Source organism: Aricia agestis, chromosome 12, assembly GCF_905147365.1.
Source record: "Aricia agestis chromosome 12, ilAriAges1.1, whole genome shotgun sequence".
Classification (NCBI taxonomy): Eukaryota; Metazoa; Arthropoda; class Insecta; order Lepidoptera; family Lycaenidae; genus Aricia; species Aricia agestis.
In genome coordinates this window covers 7,069,025-7,093,744 of record NC_056417.1, presented here as the reverse complement: position 1 = coordinate 7,093,744, position 24,720 = coordinate 7,069,025, and the positions used below count along the sequence as shown (strand labels likewise).

General features: G+C 35.2%; 1 protein-coding gene across 3 annotated transcripts in view; it reads right to left on the bottom strand.

Annotated features, from left to right (window-relative positions):
- LOC121732188 (brain-specific angiogenesis inhibitor 1-associated protein 2) overlaps positions 1–24,720 on the bottom strand; it is a 247,961-nt gene that overhangs the window by 205,191 nt on the left and 18,050 nt on the right. The window lies entirely within an intron of this gene.

The following is a 24,720-nucleotide window of genomic DNA, read 5'->3' as shown; positions in this document are numbered from 1 at the left end:
TATTTGACCCGCAAAGATCGCTAGGGAACACTTAGCGTTAGGAGACCGTTGCATTGGTGAAAACAGGCATCAGCGTTGTAAAGAATAAAGATAGAACTGATAGAACCGATTCCTGAAATACCTATAATATTGGAGTTATTAGCATGTTATGCTTCGAACAGAGGATATTTTATTCCAAACATCCATTAACGGTTCACTAAATAAAATATAATAATAATTGTTTTGTTGTCTACGGGCCTGTTTCACCACTTACTGATAAGTACCGGATAGGCTATGCACAACTTATCTGACGGATAGAGTATGAAACATCTGTCAAATAAGTTGAGGATAGCCAATCCGGCATTTATCAGTAAGTGGTATTTAAAACAGACTAAATGAAATTACTTTCATTTTGATAGCATAACTGGCTATTGAACTCTGTTTCCTATTTTTCTGAGTTCCTTACGCCGGTTCTTCTCGCCGGGTTAGTTCCCGAACCGGTGGTATGCATCATGTAGAGTTTCAGAAAATATATTTAGCAAAAATTTATTCTGAATAAAAAAAATTGAGTTTGAGTTTGCTATTGCAAGATATAGAAGCTAAGTAATGGACTGCCCAAAGTTCCCAAGTTAAAAAGCACATACCTATAGAGCAAAGAAATCGATCGTCCAAAGTGTCATTAAGCGCCGATAAAAAAACTATGCCAAAGTTTCAATAGCTGGTTGGCTACCATTAGTTTTCTAACGTCATTAGTCCAACACCGGCCGGCACTTTGAGTGTTGAAATATTTTGGTGTCGTAACCTTTTGTTATCCAACTGTTGTAATTTACAGGTAAATACCATTAACCCTTCTAACGTTTACACAATGTAAATTATCTGTTACTTTTCACTTATAAAGTAGACGTAAAAGTAAAGAATTATACAGGATGTAACGAAACTAAGTGATAATACTTTAGGGTGCGTACGTGTTCCTTGTAGAGAGTTAACTGTGAAAGTAGCAGCGCTGAAAGACCTTTTTTTTCACTTTTGTATGGGCAAGCGTCCCAGCGTCACGAGTTATATTTTCTGCGATGTTTTCAAGGTAGAGGCAGCACCAGTATAGACAATGTCAATAGACGTGTACAACATGGTGGAATGTTTACTGCATATGCTAGTAGCGCCCTCTGCTCTGACCTTTGTGTAATATTCTCTATTACATGAAATTTATTAATCTTTTAAAAAATTACAAGGTAAAATCAAGGTATAAATTAAGTAATAAATTTATAGATTTTACCTTTCATTTCATTAATTACTTCATTTATATAATTTTATACGTGGGAGAGCCATGTTTCGGCACGAATGGGTCGGCTCGACCGGAGAAATACCACGTTCTCACAGAAAACCGGCGTGAAACAGCGCTAGCTCTGTGTTTCGCCGAGTGAGTGAGTTTACCGGAGGCCCAATCCCCTACCCTATTCCCTTCCCTACCCTCCCCAATTCCCTTCCCATCCCTACCCTCCCCTATTACCCTATTCCCTCTAAAAAGGCCGGCAACGCACCTGCAGCTCTTCTGATGCTGCGAGTGTCCATGGGCGACGGAAGTTGCTTTCCATCAGGTGACCCGTTTGCTCGTTTGCCCCCCTTATTTCATAAAAAAATATATATATATATATATATATATATATATATATATATATATATATATAAATGAAATAATTAATTTTAACCGACTATAGAGAAATATTAAGGAAGAGGTTCTATGTTAGGCTGTGGGTTTATTTTTTTATGTTTAAGTTTTATTTTGTTCATTAGTAGACATCGGATTATATACAATTGCATACTTGCATATGCAAATCTATATAATGGCACTTTTTAGGCAATAGTGCATAATTTGGCAATTTTTCGTTGATAGTGCATATTTCGGTAGTTTTGTGCCCTCGTAGTCTCCAAACTAGCTATCATGACATACACCGAGGCCACAAAACAGAGGTAGGATAGATCAAAACACTTTAAATATGTGGCTCCATCCCCATTTAAAGAATGCAATAAACCCGTACAATATCTTTCTAGAAACAAAATTTTTCTTTGTAGTTGGCAACATTAGTAAAAAATTTGAATAAAGTAACTTTACCGATTTATTAAACTTCCATGGGCATTAAGATTGCAATCGGAAATTGTTGGTAGAAAATTATTATCGGTGCTGTATAAAATTCGAAAAATCCTGGATTTGATGAAATTATAAAAAAAATCCGGAAAGCTCTTCAATAAAATAATAAATTTTAATAATAAGTGACTTGATTGTGCATACTTGCATGCATATATCGGCACTTTGATCGTGCATATAATCTAGATGTCTATTCATTAGTCATTACATTTCCTTCAAGCACGCAGAAGGCAGATACAAGTTTTACATTGTAAGAGTGTGTAATGTAACATTGTTACTATTATGTAAAATATGCATTATAAAGAGCACATTAAGATAGATAAGAACTATAATTATTATGTCTACATTAAGATAGATAAAAACTATTATATCATAGGTGTCAAAATACTATTCCATCTGCAACGTAACTTATTGTTAACGACCAAGTACTAAGTTAATAACCTACATCTTTAACGAACATAACCAATCTAGATGGAAGAAAAGATAAAGAAAAAAAATACAAAACTAACGTCCATTTCAGATATAGAAAGTGATCCTGATAGTGATCTTTACATCTTTACGGCTATATCTTTATATAGTCTGCCGTCAAACTCGAATGCAAAACGCTACCGTGACAAACAAGAAAGTGGTTTAGTGACTTTTATATTCTAATGATAGCTAGAAGAAGTGAGCAATATAATAATGATAATAAAATAAGAACTCCATATTTGCAGAAAAAACTTGAGAGGTATCAAGGAATACCCAAATGGAACGAAGTTATTTCTTACTAGATGACGCCCGCAACTCTGTTGCGTCCAAATTGGTTTATCGCGCTGGAACCGTACATTTTTCCGGGATAAAAAGTATCCTATGTCCTTTCCCGGGACTCAAAGTATCTCCATGCCAAATTTCAGCAAAATCGGTTCGTTGGTTTGACCGTGAAGAGGTAATAGACAGACAGACAGACAGACAGACGGACAGACAGACAGACAGACACACTTTCGCATTTATAATAATAGTATAAAAGTATAAATGTTCAAAATATCAGTGTACGTATTATACACTCAAAAATATTATTAAAAAAACCCCATCTATTGACTCCCAGGAATACTAACAACGCGTCGCTGTTTATTCTCAAAAATTGCTAATTAGTTGACGCACAGGAATACTATCAACGCCCTCTGCCCCTACCATGAATGTACAAAAAAAAAGTGTCGAGCTCAAATATCGTTCTCTCTAGCCTCCTTTACGCCGAACGCGCGATAAGGAACTTCGTTCCAAAAATTTAAAAAGATTACAAAATTAAAAAAAACGATTTGGCGGCCTTACCGCTGGAAGCAGTAATAGGTAATTAGGACTTAGGTACCAAATAGAAAGAGGGAGAGAGTACGGTAGTTAGTTACGATTTTCTGGTTTCATTTAAACCAAGAGAGCTACTTAGAAGTGATTTAATAGTTACCAACTGTATGCAATTCAAGAGCACTTTTTTTTATTTGTCGACATTGGATTGGACATTGTGGAAATAGATGTGTACCTCTTGTATATATATAGGTACAAAACGACCATGAGAGGCAGTCGCAAATATGTGCATTTCACATTTGTACAAGCCTTTATTTGCATCCCTTCGGCAGATGGCTGTTTTTTCACGTACTCCAAAGGGCACTAAACACTTATTTTTCCGCTGACACGACCTTAATGCTGACTACATAAGAACCACTTTCATAGGAATTCCGAAGTAAAATAACTCTTGTACGCACGAACTGCATATAACGGTAGTGTAACACCTGGTTAATAGCTCAAAGTGTACTACATAGACGACTGCGTGTAAATAGTAAATTCTATACTTATATTACAAAGCTAAAGAGTGTGTTTGTTTGAGCGTGCTAATCTCAGGAAGTACTGGTTCGAATTGAATAAATATTTTTGTGTTGGATAGTCCATTTATTGTGGAATGTTTTAGGCTATATAACACGACGGTGCGACCAATAGGAGCGAAGAATCAAAGGAAAATGTGGAAAACCGGGGAAAATTTTATGTTACATTGGCTAAATTTTGCGCGAAAACTGTACGGTTGCCGCGAAATAACTCATTTACGTGGTCGGCACATCTAAGCAAATAAGCGTAAAATTGTTTATGGGATTGTTATATAACTGGTGGGATTATAATTTATTAAATTATTAGCTGTGCTCCGCGGTGTTACCCGCGGTTTTAGTGACATAATATAATAAAAGACTATAAAAGTACCAATAATAGGGTCAAAACGGTTTATGGTAGTGATGATGATGATGAATGTAATTTGCATAGTAGCATATGCTTTCCGTTCCCAAAACAAGAGTCAGGAGTTCTCTCAGCACCTTCTGAACCATGGTATACATTGGTGCAAAATCTTATTTGTTGGTAGCAAATCATTTTCATGAATATGGTACTAAATTCGGAGGATAGCCTATACAACAAAAAAATTTGAAAATCGGTTGACAAACGGCGGAGTAATCGTTGAACATAAAAAACGAACATAATAATAATAATAATATCTATGAACGCTTCACACCACGTCAGTCTGGCCCCGTGGTAAGTACCTGAAGGACTTGTGTTACGGGTACCAGAAAACGGAAATATATTTAATACTTATATACAATACATATATTTAAGATTTTTATTATATGATACACATATTTACACATCTATGACCCAGGAACTTTGAAAACTTTTTGTTCCCTCGGCGGGATTCGAACCCGCGACCCCCGGCTTGAGCTACCAACAGCCCACCAACTGAGCCACAGAGGTCATCAAAATAACACCTCCTCCATTTTGAAAGTCGGTTAAAATTGTAGCCTATGTGTTATTCTGATGTATAAACTATATTATTGTAAAGTTTCATTAAAATCCGTTCAGTAGTTTTTGCGTGAAAGAGTAACAAACATCCATACATACATACATATTACATGTACATCCAAACTTTCGCGTTTATAATATTAGTAGAATAACAGCTGTTACGTAGTATATGACATTCTCTTTGATAACAGCAACAAAAATAGAATTTTCCACGTGTAAAAAAAATCCAGCATATTCTAATGAAAAGTTGAAGTGATCATTAATAATATTATATTGCGAAAACTTCATCTCGAATCAAATTTATATTTTCACATCGGATATTGAACATGGAATTTATGTTGAAGATTTTTTCTACGTTCGTGTTTCGAGTGGATGTTGAAGAGGACTTTATGTAGCGAGGTCAAAACATATTTCTCATTATATTCATAGAAAAAGCTCGATAATTATTGTGATAATATTGTAGAGGTCAGTGACATAAAAAAATTCAACTAAGCAGTGATTTAGCATATTTTAATATTTTAAAGTAATAAACAAGAAGACATAATCATCATAATATTAATACGCGAACGAAAAACTTTGTAACCCTTTTTACGAAAAATGGGAAAACATGAAATTTTGCACAGTTATAGTTTCATATGGTGAAGGAGTGCATCGAACTAATATTATTTTGAAATTATGCTTTTATCATACATTTTTTTAACAAATAAAACATTACACACACTACAACACACACACATGAGAAATGACAGATTTTTGAGTGAGAAGCCTATACATACGAATTATATTCTTTTTATTTATGGTTGAAGTCTGTTGACAACAAGTTTGAACAACAAAAACAAATTCAAAGCGTTTCCTTAGTTTTTATTATTCGTAGTTCGTAGGAATTAAATATATCGATTTGATACTATTACGAAGTCTCATAAAAACAATAATAATTTATAATGAACAAAAAAGTGTTAAATAATTCTCACACATATATGCCTGGAATGCTTCACATATTATGAAGCATTCCAGGCATATGTGTGAGCCAGGCATATTTAAACATATAGTTTTTTTTTTGATTTCATAAAACGAAAAACACTATATGTTTCCATTTGAATTTTGAGGAGTCCCCTCGATTACTCATGGATCCTATCATCAGGTCACCACTTTTCTGAACATGGTACCAAATTGGAGTGAAACCTAATACAACAAAACAAAAATTTTGAAAATCGGTTCACAAACGGCGGACTAATCGTTGAACATACATAAAGAATAAAAATAAAACATATCCACAGCCGAACGTATAACCTCCTCGTTTTTGGAAGTCGGTTAAAAAGTCGAAACCAAATTCTACAATATTCATACAGCTCATTCTTTATTCAATTCAAACTTCTCTGATAGTACATTCAGTAGTTTTTTTCTTTTTTTTTTTTTTATATACACCCTGGACCAAAACAACAAACTTAGCTGCAATAGTAAAATTAGTAAACAGACCGCAGTCCAGGTGTTTTACCCAAAAATTATCCTTTTCAAAATTCGCATAAATTTCCCCGGGATTGGGTAAATTATGCGAATCCCGCGCAACTTTTAAGTGGGAAAATAATTATAGCAACTTCCGTCTAAGTTTCGTGTAATATATTAGCAGTCCCCGTAGAAACCTTGTTTAAGAAGACGGAATGTTACTTGAATACAAAATGGCGTTTTCTCAGTCATTTACATTCAGTCCTACCTGTGGCACTCGTTTGTTGTTTTAAGGTAACTAGATATAACTATAAATTGTCTCTTTTAGACTCAAACTAGTTAGGACACTTAAAACATTCTCTTTATGTAACTAGTTTATTCAATTTTGTGTTTAGTAGTAAATGGCTGTAATATTTTATTGACGACTTGACGATAAACAACAGCAGCTTTAGACTCAAAACACATTAAAATCTGGGCACACGGCAGCAATCAGTAAAACATTCTAAAAAGCAAACAATTAAAGAATTTACCTAAAAACACTTCCTTATTCTTACAACGCTACTTCCTTTGTAATACAGAAATCAGTTATAACATTTAGATGACAAAAAATGGCAAACATTTGCACATCAGCGGGGCTATAAAGGAAATTTTAAGATGACACACATTTGAAAGATAAACGCGCGAGCACTCGGCGTTGCATTTTATGGGCAGAAGTTATCACAAGAGTCAAAAGCTCTCCACCCAAGTAGGGTAATGTTTCGTCCATTACCAACACTGTACGAGGGAATTAAAACCACAATATAATAATATACAGTACCTTAATACTAGACTATTTAAACGCACGCACAAGTATTAGCGTTATTTCAAATAGCTGACTTTCGAAGCTCTGCCTGCCGCACTCAGAAACTAATATTAACTACTTAAATGTAATTAAACGAAAATTCCATTCATTATCGGTCAAACTCTTCATTAAATATTTTAAGTTTAATTTTCATTAAAATATGTCTCTGAGTGCAACCGTAAGAGCCTTACTTAAAGTCAAAGTCAAAGTCAAAAAATTTTATTCAGAATAAGTTTTAAATTTAGTTTGTTATTATTTTTTTTAGCAATATTCCGCGAAAACAACTTCCACCTTTAAGTAAATGAGTGAGTGTACGCATAGGTAATAAGTTTTTTTAAACATTTTCCGAACGTTGTTGCTACTGGCGCCTACCACCGGTTCGGAAACTAGCCCGGCGAGAAGAACCGGCGTAAGAAACTCGCACGGGGCCATCTTTTACCAAAAAGATGGAAAATTACAATGTCATTATGACTAAATAAGAAATAAAAAAACTAAATACAACCAGTGTACAATATTACAATAAAATAATATACAGAAACAGCTCTGCAGGGGGCGACCTTATTCCCACGGTGTACTATCATTCATGAAATCAGTAACCTTATAGTATGCTTTGGTACACAAACGTTCTTTAACAATTTTTTTAAATTTATTAATTGACAGATTTTGAACGTTTTCTATGATTTTATTATAAAGGCGTATACATTGACCTTTAACGGCCGTTCCCAATATTTGATCTATCTCTGGTTTTGCCCTACTAGATAGTAATAGCTCACAATTGACATAAAATATATGTATCTAATGTCTAATGTGAGCTATTCCTATCTCTAGTAGGGCCAAACCAGAGATAGATCAAATATTGGGAACCGCCGTAAAAGAATTTTTGACTTTAGTAAGTCTAGTCACCGGAATTTCAAGCTTATGTTTATTACGAGTATTTCTCCCATGGGTATCACATTATTTCTTGAATTCATATATATTCTTTTTAACATAATAATTTAATTTATATTTATAAAAATATAATATTATAATATAGTAAAAATTAAATAAAAATATAGTATTTTGGTCATGTCGGATAATGATAGCATGGGTGACATGGATTAGCGTAAAGTATTTTTTTGTTAACGAGGCTATAAAAAAGATCAACAATATAATATTATGCTTTACCACTACCGCGTCGCGCGCTTCTACCTTTGTGTTGCACGAATTTATTTTAAAAAAACGATAATATGTTACTCTACTGTATACATTTACATTGTGTAAAAACTGTCTCTGCCAACATATTGAATAAAGCCAAGATAGGTCATAAGTGACGCTAAATTAAGTCAGAAACAATGTGACCAACTTTAACATTATACAGAGTTAGTTAATTTAATCAAAAACAAGTTAAGTGTAAAAAGTAGAATATTAGAGCTAGTATTCAGACTTCAGAGTAAATAATTGAAGACGTATGTCATACAAGTATCATTTTGTACGTAGTTTCGTGAACTTTCGTGCACATGGATGACATACTCGTATTAACATGTCTTGAGTGTAAAACTACCTAAAACTGTCTCTCGAGTGACATTTTAATAGATAGTATACTTAATATGAGAACGTTGGTTTTATTTATTTCATGATTAGAATTGAAATAGTTAATCGAATGTCTAGTTAGGCAGTAGTAGTAATAGTTACTAGGAATGAAACGAGCGGTTTCGAAAAACAAATATTGAACACATTGATAATGATATCTACATAATTCCCCTGTAGGTGCGGGACAAATCCAATACACCTTATTCCAAGGTCCATTTCACACCCCCAGGTGATGGAAACATTAAATACGATTACTGATCCCTAATGGGGGCCCAGGGTTGCCACGCGGAAGTTTTTCCCGCACGTTTGGACGAAAATTGACGTATCGCCAACCCTGAGCCCAATTCTTATGGTTATGGCACGAAAATTCGATCGCAGGTGGTCAGTTGTGCGTGCGACACGATCCAAATTCTCATTAACCTGGAATGTCGTTTCGACCAAAGGCTATATTTTGTTCTCACACATGCTGTCTCAAGCGCGAAGGATACCACCTGCAATCTAAGCGATTTTCGAAGAATGAAAAGCCTAGTATGAAAAAACGGGACCCAGTGTGCGCGCCAGACAGTGAGCGCTCGAAGCGACTCGATGCATGAGAATAGGTCCCTTTTCCCCGAAATCGCCGAATACACTCTCCATCAAGATACGGCGCAATTTTCTCAATTACCGAGGATCAACGAAAAGTAAATGAAACGAGAATAATCATTATTTCATCCGTCGCCTTACAATGCCCGCCCTAAGCATTAAAGGACTGCTGTGGATTATCACACAATTTATTCAGGTGCTTAATTTTAGCGGCAATCCCACTTTGAGTGCAATTTATATTTTTTTATTTCACTTAAGGACGGTATCCGGGAGATTTCCCTTTATAATTTTTTCCTCCCTTTTCCCTAGATTATTTGTATAACTTTGAAGATGATTAGCTCTTTTATAGAGCCTATTAGAAGAATTAAGTTCGAAGGAGTACGAAAGAACAATTACTGAAAATATGCATCTTTTTTAACCGACTTCCAAAAAACGAGGAGGTTATAATATATTCGGTTATGGATTTTTTTTTTTATTAGACGCGTCCCCCCGTCTTGAAGAATAGGATTTATTATGTTGGTGCAAAGTTTAGACTCTACAGTGCAGCACCAGCATAGACAGTACCTAGTCAGAAAACTAAAAGTTTTGTTCGACGTTTGACAGCGTTTTTGTGACTATTCTGATATAACGTGTGCAACATGTCGGATTATTTACTGTGTCTGCTAGTAACGCCCTCTGCTCCGACTTTTGCGTAATATTCCCTATCAAGCAATAGTCGAGTGTACATACAAGACGTTAGTGTGAACACCGTTATCCTTGAAACTATCAAACGAGCCCGTCAAAATGAACAACTTTTTTTATGAGAACAATGGTGGGAACTCGAAAAAAAATGCCGTCTTCATAATTCATACCCATACGGATGGCCGGATTGGCAATTTGTATGGGTGTAAAGACGGATTTTTTGAGTTCCCAGCATTCCCGGGCTCAGTTGATGGTTTCAAGGATAACGGTGTTTACACTAACATACTGTATAGAAATGATCGGATAGATTTCGCCTGCAAATGAGCAGCAACGTGACAGAAAAGTAACAGCCTAAAAGTTACCGGATAGATTTCACCTGCAACTTGGCTCTAATACGAAAGCCAATGAAGTAGCCTAAATTAGTCCAACCCAAATTCCAAGCCGAACTAAGCACATTTTAAGCTGACTTAGACACTGGAACTTGCAAATTTCCCCTCATCCAGACTCCAGCAATTATCTGAACAAATCGGCATTAGATCGAACACACATAGCCGGCCCAGGCCTCGGTACTCCAATTCAAACTTTTGATTAAAATCAAGCAAACCACCGTGCATTGATTCTGAATATCTTTATTTGTTCAGCTCAAGTTTCTAATTGAAATTCTAATATGTACGTATCGATTGAATCGGTATGTATCTGATTCAATAAATCGAATAATGTAATGCGTGATCTGTTTCCAGAAGTGATCCTTCGATACCTTTTAGTATTCGCATTAGATACCTTCCTTTGCTCAACTATTTAAAAGTTAATAGAATTTTCTTTTAAATCAACTTCGAAGTTTGCCAATAGGTAGAAAATGGTTTTGAATGATATACATATTATGTATGATTTTCTTTTCTTCTCTATTTTATTTCTCATTATTCTCTTTATTAGCTCTGTGATTTTAGAAATATAGACGCAGTTGACAAAGGCTATAATTTTTTTCTTCAAATGGTGCATATTTGGTATAAACCGATTACGTTAAAAATGCACCATTACCTAATAAGTTTAAAAAGTAAGTATAAAGTTTTTAAGCATATTAGTCGTGCGTCTAGATGACGCCGGCAACTCCGTGGTGCCACAATTCTAAACAAAAGAGACAAAAAGTATCCTATGTTCTTTCCCGCGCTTCAAAGTATCTTCATGGCAAACTTCAGTTCAGCGGTTTGGCCGTGAAGAGGTAACAGACAGACACACTTTCATATTTATAATATTTGTATGGATTACATTAAACATCAGCAACACCCAGGTTATGATTATTGATTTTTGAATGCCTAATAGAAATAATTAACTTATCGTCATATTTATTCAAAAAGGGGAGATGTAAGTGGTAAAAGCGTCGTACCAAGTACCGCCCCCTATATCAGCTTGTTAAAAGTTCTGTAATATTAAAATGAGCTTTGTCGTCGGGCTGGTGTTGAAATTGCATTAAGTGATGTCAATATTATTGATTAAAAAACCGGCCATGAAGAAAAACGGCCCTCCAAACTTAATACTAATTTAAGACAAATTGGAGTGAAACCTAATACAACAAAACAAAAATTTCGAAAATCAGTTCACAAAAAAAAAAAATATCCACAGCCGAACATATTATAACCTCCTCCTTTTTGGAAGTCGGTTAAAAAATGTTCTCCCTATTAGTATTATAATTAGTGATTTTGACTTTAAATATTTTAAAATTGCAAATTACTTTTAGGGCTTTGTATAACTCTGGCTGGTTATGTTTAAAAATCTATATTTGACTTTGTAAGATATTTTGATGTTGTCAGAAAAATTGTGAACTATTACGAGAATATATCGGTTTACATCAAGACGTGGTTTTTATCTTTATTTTACATTTAGTTTCCAGTCAAACATTTGGTCGGATTAGAGCCGGATAGAAATATTATCAGTACCTATGGATACATTACTAAGCATTCAGGAAGAACTGAAAGAACAACTTTTAAAATTGAAAATAAACTTTAAAAAATGTTCCAAGGAAAGGATTACAAAAGCGTATATAGAAACAAGAGTGCAAGCCCTAGAGACAAAATGGCAAAAATTTAATGATAATCATTTACAAATTGTATCAGTACGCAGCAAGGAACAGGAATTGCCATATTTTTCGGACGATACGTACTCTGTGATGGAAGAATTTTTTTTGGAATTCAAATCGGAATTACAACACCAATTACAGGAATTTGCGATAGTATATAGCGATAAAACCATGGAAGAAGACTGTGCTGGAAATTCTAAACAGGCCAATTCGTTTGTAAAGTTGCCACAGATTAGTATACCAATTTTTTCAGGTGTCTATACTGAATGGCTCAGCTTCCGGGATTTGTTTATATCACTGATCCACAACAACATGGCAATAGACAAAGTTCAAAAGCTGCAGTACCTGAAGGCCCATCTCATCGGAGAAGCTGCGCAACTTATAGTTCATTTACCTATTACTAATGATAATTACGACCAGTGCTGGACTTTGTTAGAAGGGAGGTATAACAATGAACATTTCTTAGCCAATTGTATACTTAGAGATTTTTTTAATCAACAGGACCTTCCAACAGAGTCAGCTATGGCTGTTAAACAATTATTAGATAATATTACTAACATGTTGCACTGTCTCACAAATTTAGGTATTGATACAAGCACGTAGGACATAATTGTTATATACGTAGTAAGTATGAAACTCGATAGGGAGTCAAGGAAACTGTGGGAGGCACGGGTAAGTGAGTTTACCAAATTTAATAGATTAGCTACTTTAGACCAATTCAAAGATTTTTTGTTAAATAGATTCCACGCACTTGAATATCTAGAAGCAAATATGCCAAATTATGTACCGAAATTTCAAATAAATAATAGTAAAATTAGGCCTGGTGAAGTAGTACACTCCTTACACTCCTACAAGATTCCTTGTTGCTTTTGTAAACAAAATGATCACAAAATAAGTAGCTGTCAAGAATTCGTAAGGTTGTCAATCGCCCACAAGCGTAACTTTGTCCTAGACAATAAATTGTGCTTTAACTGTTTAGCCAATAATCATATTGCAAAAAGATGTCTGAGTTCAAATCGATGTCAATTTTGCAATAAGCAGCACCATTCACTCTTGCATTTTATTAACGATGATCGTATGAATCTATCAGGTAATAGTAATAGTCCGAACACGAATATTGCATCGCAACTGTTAAATGATAGGGAGGAGCATTCAACAAATAGTTTTTTATCTCAAAATAACGTAGGTTACTATTCATTATTAGCTACGGCGATCGTTAATGTGAAGTCCAAGACAGGAAGGATTTTACAATTACGGGCTCTGATTGATCCAGCATCACATATATCATTTGTGTCAGAGGCAGCTGTTCAATTACTTAGCTTGAAGAGATCAGTGGTTAAAGAAAACATATCAGGAGTAGGAGGCGTTCCATCTGTTATAGTGAAGTCGAAAACCGAGCTTAATCTTTATTCAGCTGATAGTACAGTCAAAGTCGAAGCGTTTGTCTTAGACAAATTAACAGGCTTATTGCCACCTAGGAGAGTAATAATTGAACCATGGCCGGTTCTGAATAATGTCAATATGGCTGATCCGGAATTTTACATACCTAATAAAGTTGATCTTCTGTTAGGAGCGGATGTTTATGGATTAATTTTAAAGGAAGGTTTATGCAAGGGCCCTTCAGGATCTTTAGTCCTACAAAATACTATATTCGGTTGGATAGTAACTGGGAGCAATAAAAAGCAATCAATAGGAGATTTTTCAACTAGCATGCATGTTTGCGTTGATGAGCTTATTCAATCTTTTTGGGAATTACAAAATGAACCCAATCTTACTAAAACAATTTTATCCGAAGGGGAGCAACGATGTGAAGATATATTTACAGCTACTACAAGTCGCGATGAGAACGGTCGGTACATTGTTGAAAAACCCTTTAAGACTGACAATATACAGAATTGCCTTTACAGCCAATCGCGGAATATAGCACTTAAAAGATTTGTTTTATTGGAACGTTGTTTAGAGGAAGATTCTTATTTAAATACAGAATTTATTAAGACATTGATGCTATTAGCAACAGACGAAGGTGGTAAATATCTACTAGCGGCCGAAAGAGTAACAATTAATGACCTTTACATGGATGATAATATTTTGATGTCAGGTTGTCAAAATATAAATGAAGCTAAACAAATATACAAGGAAATGAATGGTATAATGAAAGAAGGCGGGTTCGTGCTACAAAAATGGAATAGTAACAGTGAAGAATTAAGAGAGTATATGCAAAAGAATGTAAGGGAAAGGAATGTAGAAAACGTTAAGCTAGAGGAACAATCTGAGATTAATAAAATGCTAGGACTTACCTGGAATCGCCAGCAGGACGAATGTGAATACGGAGTAAAGTTGCCATTGAGATCACTGGATGGACAATGTATAACTAAAAGAAATGTTGTCGCGGATATAGCAAGATTATATTATGATCCGTTAGGAGGGATAGCACCAAGTATAATTAGAGCAAAAATGTTTATTCAGAAACTGTGGATATCAGGTATTGGTTGGGATGAGTACTTACCGAAAGAGCTTCTCGAAGAATGGTTTATCTATCGTTATGATCAAGAAAGGCTAGCGGAGTTTCGGCTACCACGTTGGACTAATTCAACGACGGACAACGGAAGTCGAGGAACTAAGGGGTATATATTTGTCTTTTTGTATGTATGTCTACCAGGGCTGTCCATCTTGAAGCGGCTAGTGATTTGTCATCTAAAAGTTTGTCTGATGGCTTTTAGGAGGTTTGTTGCTAGAAGAGGGCATGACAGTGACTTGTATAGTGATAATGGGACATTGTTAAGAAACATACCGGGTTGGACAAGGTTACGCGGATGGGAACAGTAAAATGTAAGGATACGTGTGTTTAAAGCGATCGGTATCAAAAATTTGTGTATTACCAACTGTTGAATAATATAAATTATTTCATTGAAATATTATAATAAATTTTGTTCTCACTATATATAAACCTATATATTATAACAAACTCTGCAGAATTATAATATTAGTATAGATATGATAACTAGTAATTGGTTGTACTATGTCTGATTGTGAGTCTAATTGTTTTATTTTTTTGTAATTTCAATATGTTTAAAGTTAATTTTATTTATTGTTATGCTACTGTTATAAGTCTTGTTAATGTATATTATGTTGTTAAACTTATAATAATATGATACATTTTTTTTCCAAACTATCACTCGTATGATAAGAAGTAAGCGACCATATTTTGATTGAGATACAGTCCACTTAATTACTATATTTTAATATTTATGTCATCATTTTCACCCGTGGGAAATGTTATGTTAAGTTTATTGTTACGAGTATATTATCTTTAGTTGCTATTTATTTTAGAGTGCTATCCTTTTCTTATATTATAGTTAAAGACTGTCGTCTTTGGGGGGGGGGCTATGTATAACTCTGGCTGGTTATGTTTAAAAATCTATATTTGACTTTGTAAGATATTTTGATGTTGTCAGAAAAATTGTGAACTATTACGAGAATATATCGGTTTACATCAAGACGTGGTTTTTATCTTTATTATACACTAGCTGTTGCCCGCGACTTCGTCCGCGTGGACTTCAGTTTATAAAGCGCGATGTCAACAAAATTGGTGTCTTTAAAAACATTTTAAAACCCTGGTAAGTGGTACCCCTCTTAGGGCCGCGCTACACCGGAATGGCAGGGCTGAAAGTGCTCGCCTCGCCGCTGCCATTCCGGTGTAGCGCGGCCCTTAATTAATCAAAATACAAAAAACAGCTGTGCAGTGTGCACATAATCTATACTAATATTATATATGCGAAAGTATCTCTGTCTGTCTGTCTGTCTGTCAGTCTCGCTTTCACGCCAAACGCCAAAACTACCGAACCGATTGTAATGAAATTTTGTATACAGATAGTCTAAAGCCTGAGAAAGGACATAGGCTACTTTTTTACTGGAAAAAGGGGTGAAAATGCGTAAATTTGTTCAAATTAAGTTAGTTCCAAAAATTCACAATAGATGGCGCCTTATACCAAGTGATAATATTATTAAACATAATATTCTAACGTATTAAAAACTATAAACAAAAACATACTAACTAATAAGTATGATTAGTTCTATGTTACAATAAAGTAAAAAATAAAACGCCATCTGTTGAATCGTATTAGAACTAAAATGTTCATTCCATCGATATATTTCTGGATTTTTTATAATATTATACATAAAATATGTTTAAGATTTTTGAAATTTTATTTTAATACACATCCAAGACCCAGGAACATTGAAAACTTTTTGTTCCGCCTGCGGGACTCGAACCCAGGACCCCCGGGATGAGCGCTGGCCACGCGCAATGCGAATTCATTTTCATCGATATTTTCATGGAAATAAGATATTTTCCCACATCAAAATGTAGCCTATGTCCTTTCTCAGACTCTAGAATAACTGTATACAAAATTTCATTGCAATCGGTTCAGTAGTTTTGGCGTGAAAGCAAGACAGACAGACAGACAGACAGACAGACAGACAGACAGACAGACAGACAGACAGAGATACTTTCGCATTTATAATATTAGTATGGATTTAGTTTCCAGTCAAACAGGCTTGTTTTATTTTTGTCTTACAAATGCTATGCTTAATTAAATGATCTCTTGCCAATTACGCACATGCGCCTTTTACCCCCTTCTTCAGTTTCGCCGAGCAATCTTAAATTTCTACGTGGCCTACGCCTAGCCGAAAATCACAACACAGATCGAATCGAAAACAAATAATAAATATTCGATTGAATAATACAATCAGTCGAAGGGAAATCCAATTTGGAAAACCCTTCGATTGCCGTTTAATATTCATTGAAACAAGTTCTAATTACATTGAGGTTATGTTAAGTTAGACGTGCAGTAAAAATCATATAAGCCAAGTCCATCCTGCCGTGAAGCCTTTGGATTAATGTTGGAGGCATGTGCCAAGTGGCTGACTCCGTAAGGATCCGTTCAAAGTTATTTTGCCCCAACCAGAAGACTTATGCCAACGACATAAGGGTTGTATTGAAACTTCGATGTAGGTACTGGCAGTATTATGAGTGCTTTTACCTTTGCTGTATTATTGCAGTTTAAACTGCCTTTGAATTTTTGTTTATGCAGGTTTACAGGTTAAATCGTAGACTGTTTAGGGTTGAAATTATCGTCGTTGATGATTTTTTTATAAGTACATTTAATAAACATTTCAAGAATAATTAACAGATAAATTAATTCAACGGCATATTGGTTAAGTGTACATTACTCGGATAGGTTTTATCAAGTTATTTTTTTGGTTAAAGATAACGTAAAAAGTAGGTCCACAATCTACCCATGAACAAATTTTTCCGATAAATAATGAAGATAAATAAATGACTTTAGATCTTAACAGATTTTCAAATTGTCACTTTCTCTACATCATCATTTCAAAAGATTGCCTAGAACTATATTATGTACTGTACCTATAATAATAATAATATCTATAGACGCTTCACACCACGTCAGTCTAGCCCCGTGCTAAGTACCTGAAGGACTTGTGTTACATACTTTTATTATTACGGAATACGGAAATATATTGAATACTTTTATACTATACATAAATTTAAGATGTTTATTATATCATACACATATTTAATACACATCCAGACCCGGGAACATTGAAAACCTATATTTTTGCTTTTTATATTTCCTTTAATAGAAAAGCTTGACCATATCAATCATGCGTACTTTTCGTCCGCAGGATGTATAGAGTAAATCAGGTGAAATCTTATTTGTATCATTATTTAGGTATTTTCTCTTCACGTTGTTAACATTTCTCTCTTAAGCTCTACATTTACCGAATATCTTGTTTATTTAGTTTACATTTGTGTTATTCGCTTGACAAGGGTACACTTTATTCTTGTAATTTTGTTTTCCTTTTGAGCGTAAAGATAAAATAAATTGGACCATAACTACTTTCTGGACATTAAACTTTTGGGTTGAGGAATGAGAAGGTTACTTGAGATATTTTTTACATTTATAAATAGAAATTCCGCTACAAAAAACACCCTCTGCCTCTGTTGACACATTCGGGCTATTTATAGTGTTTACTAGCTGTTGCCCGCGACTTCGTCCGCGTAAACTGCATACAAAAAAAGTAAAATATATCATCCTCCTTTTCGGATGTCGGTTAAAAAGTAGACTAAGTTATTCCTTACTACATCAGCTATCTGCCAAAAAAAGTCCCGTCAAAATCGCTCCAGCCGTTTCGGAGATTAGCCGGAACAAACAGACAGACAGACAGACATACATACAGACAAAAATTGTAAAAAATGTTGTTTTGGTGTATGTAGCGCATATACATTCATATGCATGTTGTAAAAAACGGTTCTTTCAATATTAAAAACAGACACTCCAATTTTGTTTATATGTATGTATGTATAGATGTATAGATTATGTTTTTTCTTCTTTTGACGCCCGACATAAAAAGATGGGTGTAAAGTTCGAATTTGGGTTTGTATGTGTTTGTAAAGGTTTGTTTGAGATTTCAATTCAATTTTAAAAATCACTAGATAAGTTAGAATACTATCATCTTACTGTTTAATAGGAAACTAGAATAGACAAAAAACGAAGAATTCATCTTTTATTTAAATAGTAGAATTGAGACTTTATAATGTTCTTAGTAGTTTAGTAGACTGTTTAGGCAGTTAGGTGAACCATAAAATATCCGATATAATGGTACAACTCCCAAGCGGCCACATATGGCCGCGAGAACAATAGATATCCAAGAATCCGATATCCGCGTCATCACTGCTGTCCGCTAATTAGAATAATCCATTCGTTTGTCACATAAGTGGATTGGCGGTAGAAATAGCATTAATCCTCATTAGCTAAGTAATAGATAAATAGAGTTTAGAATAGACCAGACATATAAACCACTAATCCTAGGGCATGTTTTATGCCAGCCATTCTCAAAGTGTGCTCCGTGGATCCCTGAGGCTCCGCAAAAATACTAGCAATAATGATAAAAATACACGTCTGCTGTCAATGAATGTCCTTATTTTACTTTTTATGAATGATACGATTACGCTTAAAAAGCGTAATAACTACGTAAATATTAATTTAATAACGACTAACTATAATTAAAGAATGCACATAACTTATTCTTTTATTTGGGGTGCCGTCAGAAATTCCACTTTTCAAAAGGGTTTTGCCACCTAAAAAGTTTGAGAACTGCTGTTTTACGCCCTACATGAGAGGAGCCAAAGTGTCCAAACACTAGGCTGAATTACGCCGGCGTAAATTCCGCCGCGTTTACGCTGCGTTTTAAGCTCATACAAAATACGGGTGGAACGCGAGAGACGACACACTATTCCGACCGTATTTTGTATGCATTTGACATTTGCGGCAGAATTCACGCCAGCGTTTCAGCCTAGTGTGTTTAGACACAAAGCCCTAAATCTACAGCTAGAACTTAAAGGCTTCCTTGATAGTACAACTATATAATTATACGATGCACCGTGTAATTTGTTTCGCCGATAGCCCTAATCCTTCTGTACCGGGACGCGTAGCCTGTTATCATGTCCATATATTTTGTACGGACAGGCTCGGTTTCCCGTTATCTTTATAAAGCGGAGCCACATTCTACCTTTACGTTGCGTCGCCGCAGTATCAACGCTGCATTTTAATTGATAATTTATTATGAGGTTATAATTTATTTTTCCGTTTTGAGCCTTAGCGAAACGGACAAACAGGAGTGATTTTGCAGTCTACCCCGAATTCACTAATAATAATTTATCCTATACTATTTACTATTCGATCCAGTCTGTTTCCAATAAATGAGCAAAATAGTATTCTCATATAATACGTGAACCAAATTTTATCTGCGTTGGTTTAGAGTGGCGTGAGAGTACTATTTCGTAATTGGATAGAACAAGGCACGATTCGAACAAGGAATGAAACAACACAGGAAAAAAAGATAGGAGAGTCGGGGTTAGGTACTGCAAATATTCGCGACTCAAGTGAGCGATCGCCCTAACGGCCTGTCCACATCTCCACGTCATGACGTCGTCAACGTGGAACGGTGCGGTAACGTGGCACGGTACATTGACGTGACGTGAACATTTACGTCAACGTAACGTGAAAATACACGCACGGTGTAGCAACATTTTATGTCTTTTTTTTTCTTCTTAACAATAGCAGAAGTAGAATACGTGTTGCGCGGTCCATATCTAGATAAGTACCTAGTGAAGAATGTAGAAGTTTTACAAGGCATGGTCACGTACAATGTTGCTACATCGTGACGTGCAATTTTACGTTACGTTGACGTTAATTTTCACGTCACGACAATGTACCGTGCCACGTTACCGCACCGTTCCACGTTGACGACGTCGTGACGTGGACATGTGGACAGGCCCTTACAGTGAAAGGTGGTTTTATTTAGGGTTGTCAATTCCGTGTTCCCAACTTTCTATGTTACTCTCGGGAGTCATGTATTACCCTAACATCGTCAAGAGAGCTTTAAATGTTAAACGTTACAAAAACCGTCGGTAAAATATATATTTAGGTACGAGTTACGACTGATATAACCAATTAATGGTTTAGGCTTCGAAGCGAGGTTCGAGCTTCTGTCATTTACCTCTTCACGCGCAAACCTGAAACCGCTGAACCGATTTTAGTGAAATTTGGAATGAAGAAAGTTTAAGTCCCGGCAAAGGACATAGGATACATTTTTAATCCCAGAAAATGGAGAAAAAGAAATAAAAATGTACGCTTCCCGCGCGATAAACGAACTTCTGAGCAACGGAGATGGAGGCATCAACTATAGTAGACACATTTTAAAACATGATGCATGAATCATGCATGACTAGGGTTGCCACCTTTATTTTTTGCAAATAAAGTACATTGGCCACTTTAGGTGAGAAAAAAAACAGTACACAGTATAAAAAATTATAAAATTATCTGTATAAATAAAAATGAATTCTGTACTTTGTTAGTTTCTTTAAAACTCGAGAGATAGGAGATACGAGGTTCATCGGGTCATCTAGTTTGAAATAAAGTATTTTGCGTACTTTATTATTTTCGTAAAGTACAAAGTACAATTGCCTGAAATAACGTACAATACTTTATAATAAAGTACGAGTGGCAACCCTAATCATTATAGATGATGCATCACAGGTTAAAGGTGTGATGCTTGTGTGTCAATTAAATGTTTGATACCCACTTTGGTATTGTGCAACTAGTACAAGTTACTATTGTTATATCAATTTTTAAAATGCTGTCATTGTTTTTATAATATGCTAATCAATAGTATGCAATCAAAGCTTATTATAATTTCGGCGAGTGAACCTTGGTCGAGAGTTTGGATGATTCTTACATAACCACCAACGCACACTAGCTGCTTTTAATAACATAAACAATTAACATACAATTTAAACACCGCACTATTTCTTTAAAAATTTTACTGTTTTATGCATATTGCATACCTTTATAGAAAGAGGGAGGTAAAGGGACTAGTGTTTTGTTCATTGTCCACTTTTGATTGCTGAGCGAATATGTTTTAAAATAAATAGGTATTATTTGCCATCCGAAATGTCTCGATCGAAACTATAATTTCTAATAGTTATGAAAATATACTTTGTGGCAGTAAAATCGGTTCATAATTTTCAACAACGATCAAGAATCAAGTGTGAGCACTACCTAATTTGTGTCCTCTCATATTGCTTCATACGATTCATTCTCATTCATCATTCCAGTCACGATCATCGTCCGACCTCTGACCTCTAATATTCCACACCTTGGCTTTAATCTACGTATGCACGTTTTGACAATTTTATCAATTTTCGTCAAGGCGTTGATGTAGATAGTGACGAGTTAAAAGCCTTTTTAAAGGTCTTGGTCATTGTTTTATTTTTCTTTAAAACGAATGGATTCTATTAGTAACATTATCAAATTTTGGAATAAAGACAAAGTTAAATAAAAAATAAGCTTACTTTACAACTAAGTCACTCTAATTATATATACTTTCGTAAATTTTTTTCTATAACTTAGTGTTTTTTAAGCTTTATTTGTAAAATAAAAAAAAATGTTTTGTAACATAATATCACGTATATATTTTGTAGTCAGTTAAAAATATATTTTACAAAAACTATGTGTGCCATAACCTTTGAGTCTTTGTTAATATACCATTATGCACGAAAACGTAAGGATTTATTTCATTTACCCTGGTTCCATATTTAATGACTTGCCATTTTAAAACAGTTTTTACGAACACATTTACTGCAAAGGGTTTATTGTTATTTTATGAGTGAAGAGAGTATTAAGTACGAAAACAGAATGAGTACTAAAATACAAGTGTTGTAAAAAATAAGGGCCGCAACTCTTTGCATGTTTCATTTTTACCGTGCGGATTCGCATGGGTTTTTTTCCATTGCCATATGTATTTATAGCTTTCTGTAAAGCCATTAAAAATGTTCCTTTGTGAAAAAAAAATTACAGCCAAGGAGACTTTTTGAAACAACTTTTCATTGAAATTTTACGTGCCAAACGAAACTTTATTCGTGACTTAAATACGCATATTATTAATAGTACTCGAACGTAATATGACTTAGAAGTCTAAGGGCCTGTTTCACTACTTCCTGATAAGTGCTAGATAGGCTATCCACCACTTAACTTGACAGATAGAGTATGGAGAATCTGCCAAAAAAGTTGTGGATAGCGTATCCGGCACTTTATCAGGAAGTGGTGAAACAGGCCCTTAACCTAGTAATTTTTAAGAATAACTATATTTCTTAGTATAAAACAGCGCATAATCTTAGTATTTTATATTTAAACAACATTAAAAAAGAATTCGGAACCCTGAAAAGGAGATTTTTAGTTCCTTAAAAAATATTAAGTATACGAAAAAGTCTCAAGTGTGTGCAGGACCTCACGTCCCGTTACATAACAAAACGAGGATGCCAGACATGTTTGCCAAATTACATTATTCCTATGAATAAATACGTTTCCAAATTCAAGACAACCCTTAGCGTAATCAGGGCGAAATTTAATCATGTCCAAATATGATTACGAAGTTAGGATCTTAAATCATATAAAATTAATTCGAAGAACATTAATTATAATATATTGTGTTTGCGCAATCCAATTAAAAAGTAATAAATTCCTTCGTAACACGTAAACATGGTCAAATAAACAGCTAATATATTTAAGTATATCGAGTTATATCTGTATGGTACTTTTGAACTATGTAACTTATATCCAAATTTCAAGTAACATTATGTCCCTCTAGGCCTCTACCTATAGAGGAGAGTCGAGGGGAGTCTAGCGATATCTCACCATAGATGGATAGGGGTTTGAAGATCGTGAAAAAAGGTCTCACGCAATTTATGAACGTACCCTAAGGAGTGAGCACACTGAGACGGGCCCATAACCTTATAGTAAAACGCAGTGAGTCGTTCCACAGATAATAAATTTATTTCATAGAAAACACATACTTAAATATGCACAGACTATAATTACAATAATTTTGTTACCATATTAACAGTGCCGGGGCTCAGCGTGCCGGGGCTTATCGCAAAAATCCGCCTCCATACAATTTGTATGGAAGCGGATGCGCGTATCGCACACTGTGTCGAGGCGCAGCGGATTTCCGCTTCTATACAAATTGTATGGAGGCAGATTTTTGCGATGAGCCCCGGCACGGCCCGTCTCAGTGTGCTCACTCCTTTAACAAACAACAATACAATATTATGTAGATTCCTCATTTACTAATACAAAAGCCTACTGGCTACTGCCTATAGGCACATAGCTCCATCCATCGTCCGTCCATTCATAAAATGGCCGATGAAATTCGCTCCATTTGTAATTCACTGTGGGTAATAGGGTGCCAGGGACAGGCGATACCAAAAGTTCATTAACAAGAATCGACTTTCAATGTTTTTGACATGTTCGCAACCAAAAGGAAGAGTCGTGAATCGTGATTCGATTTCTGGGTTCCGTACTGGGTTATTTAATAATATTGGGGGTATTTAATAATAATATTATTAAATACTGGGGTTATTTAATAATAAGGAATAAGAATTAAGATTAACTTATCGATGTCACTGGCATTGCCTACGAAAAGAACAAAGACAGCAACATGACAGAAAATGTAGAAATTTCAACATGGTAGAGCCATTCGACACGAATGGGCCGGCTCGACCGAAGAAATACCACGGGCTCACAGAAAACCGGCGTAAAACAGCGCTTGCGCTGTGTTTCGCCGAGTGAGTGAGTTTACCGGAGGCCCAATCCCCTACCCTATTCCCTTCCCTACGCTTCCCTATTCCCTTCCTTACGCTATTCCCTCTTAAAAGGCCGTCAATGCACCTGCAGCTCTTCTGATGTTGCGAGTGTCCATGGGCGACGGAAGTTGCTTTCCATAAGGTGACTAGTTTGCTCGTTTGCCCCCTTATTTCATTAAAAAAATGTTGGATTTACTACGGTTACACGGTCAGTCTGGCATCAGTTTAGACTGAACTGTCCATCCCTGACTGACGCCAAAATAATGGCCGGAAAGTACATAATAAAAAAACGGCCAAGTCGGACTCGTACACGAAGGGTTCCGTACCTTTGTAGAGGAAGAGTAGGGAAAAAATTGTGTTTTTGTATGGGA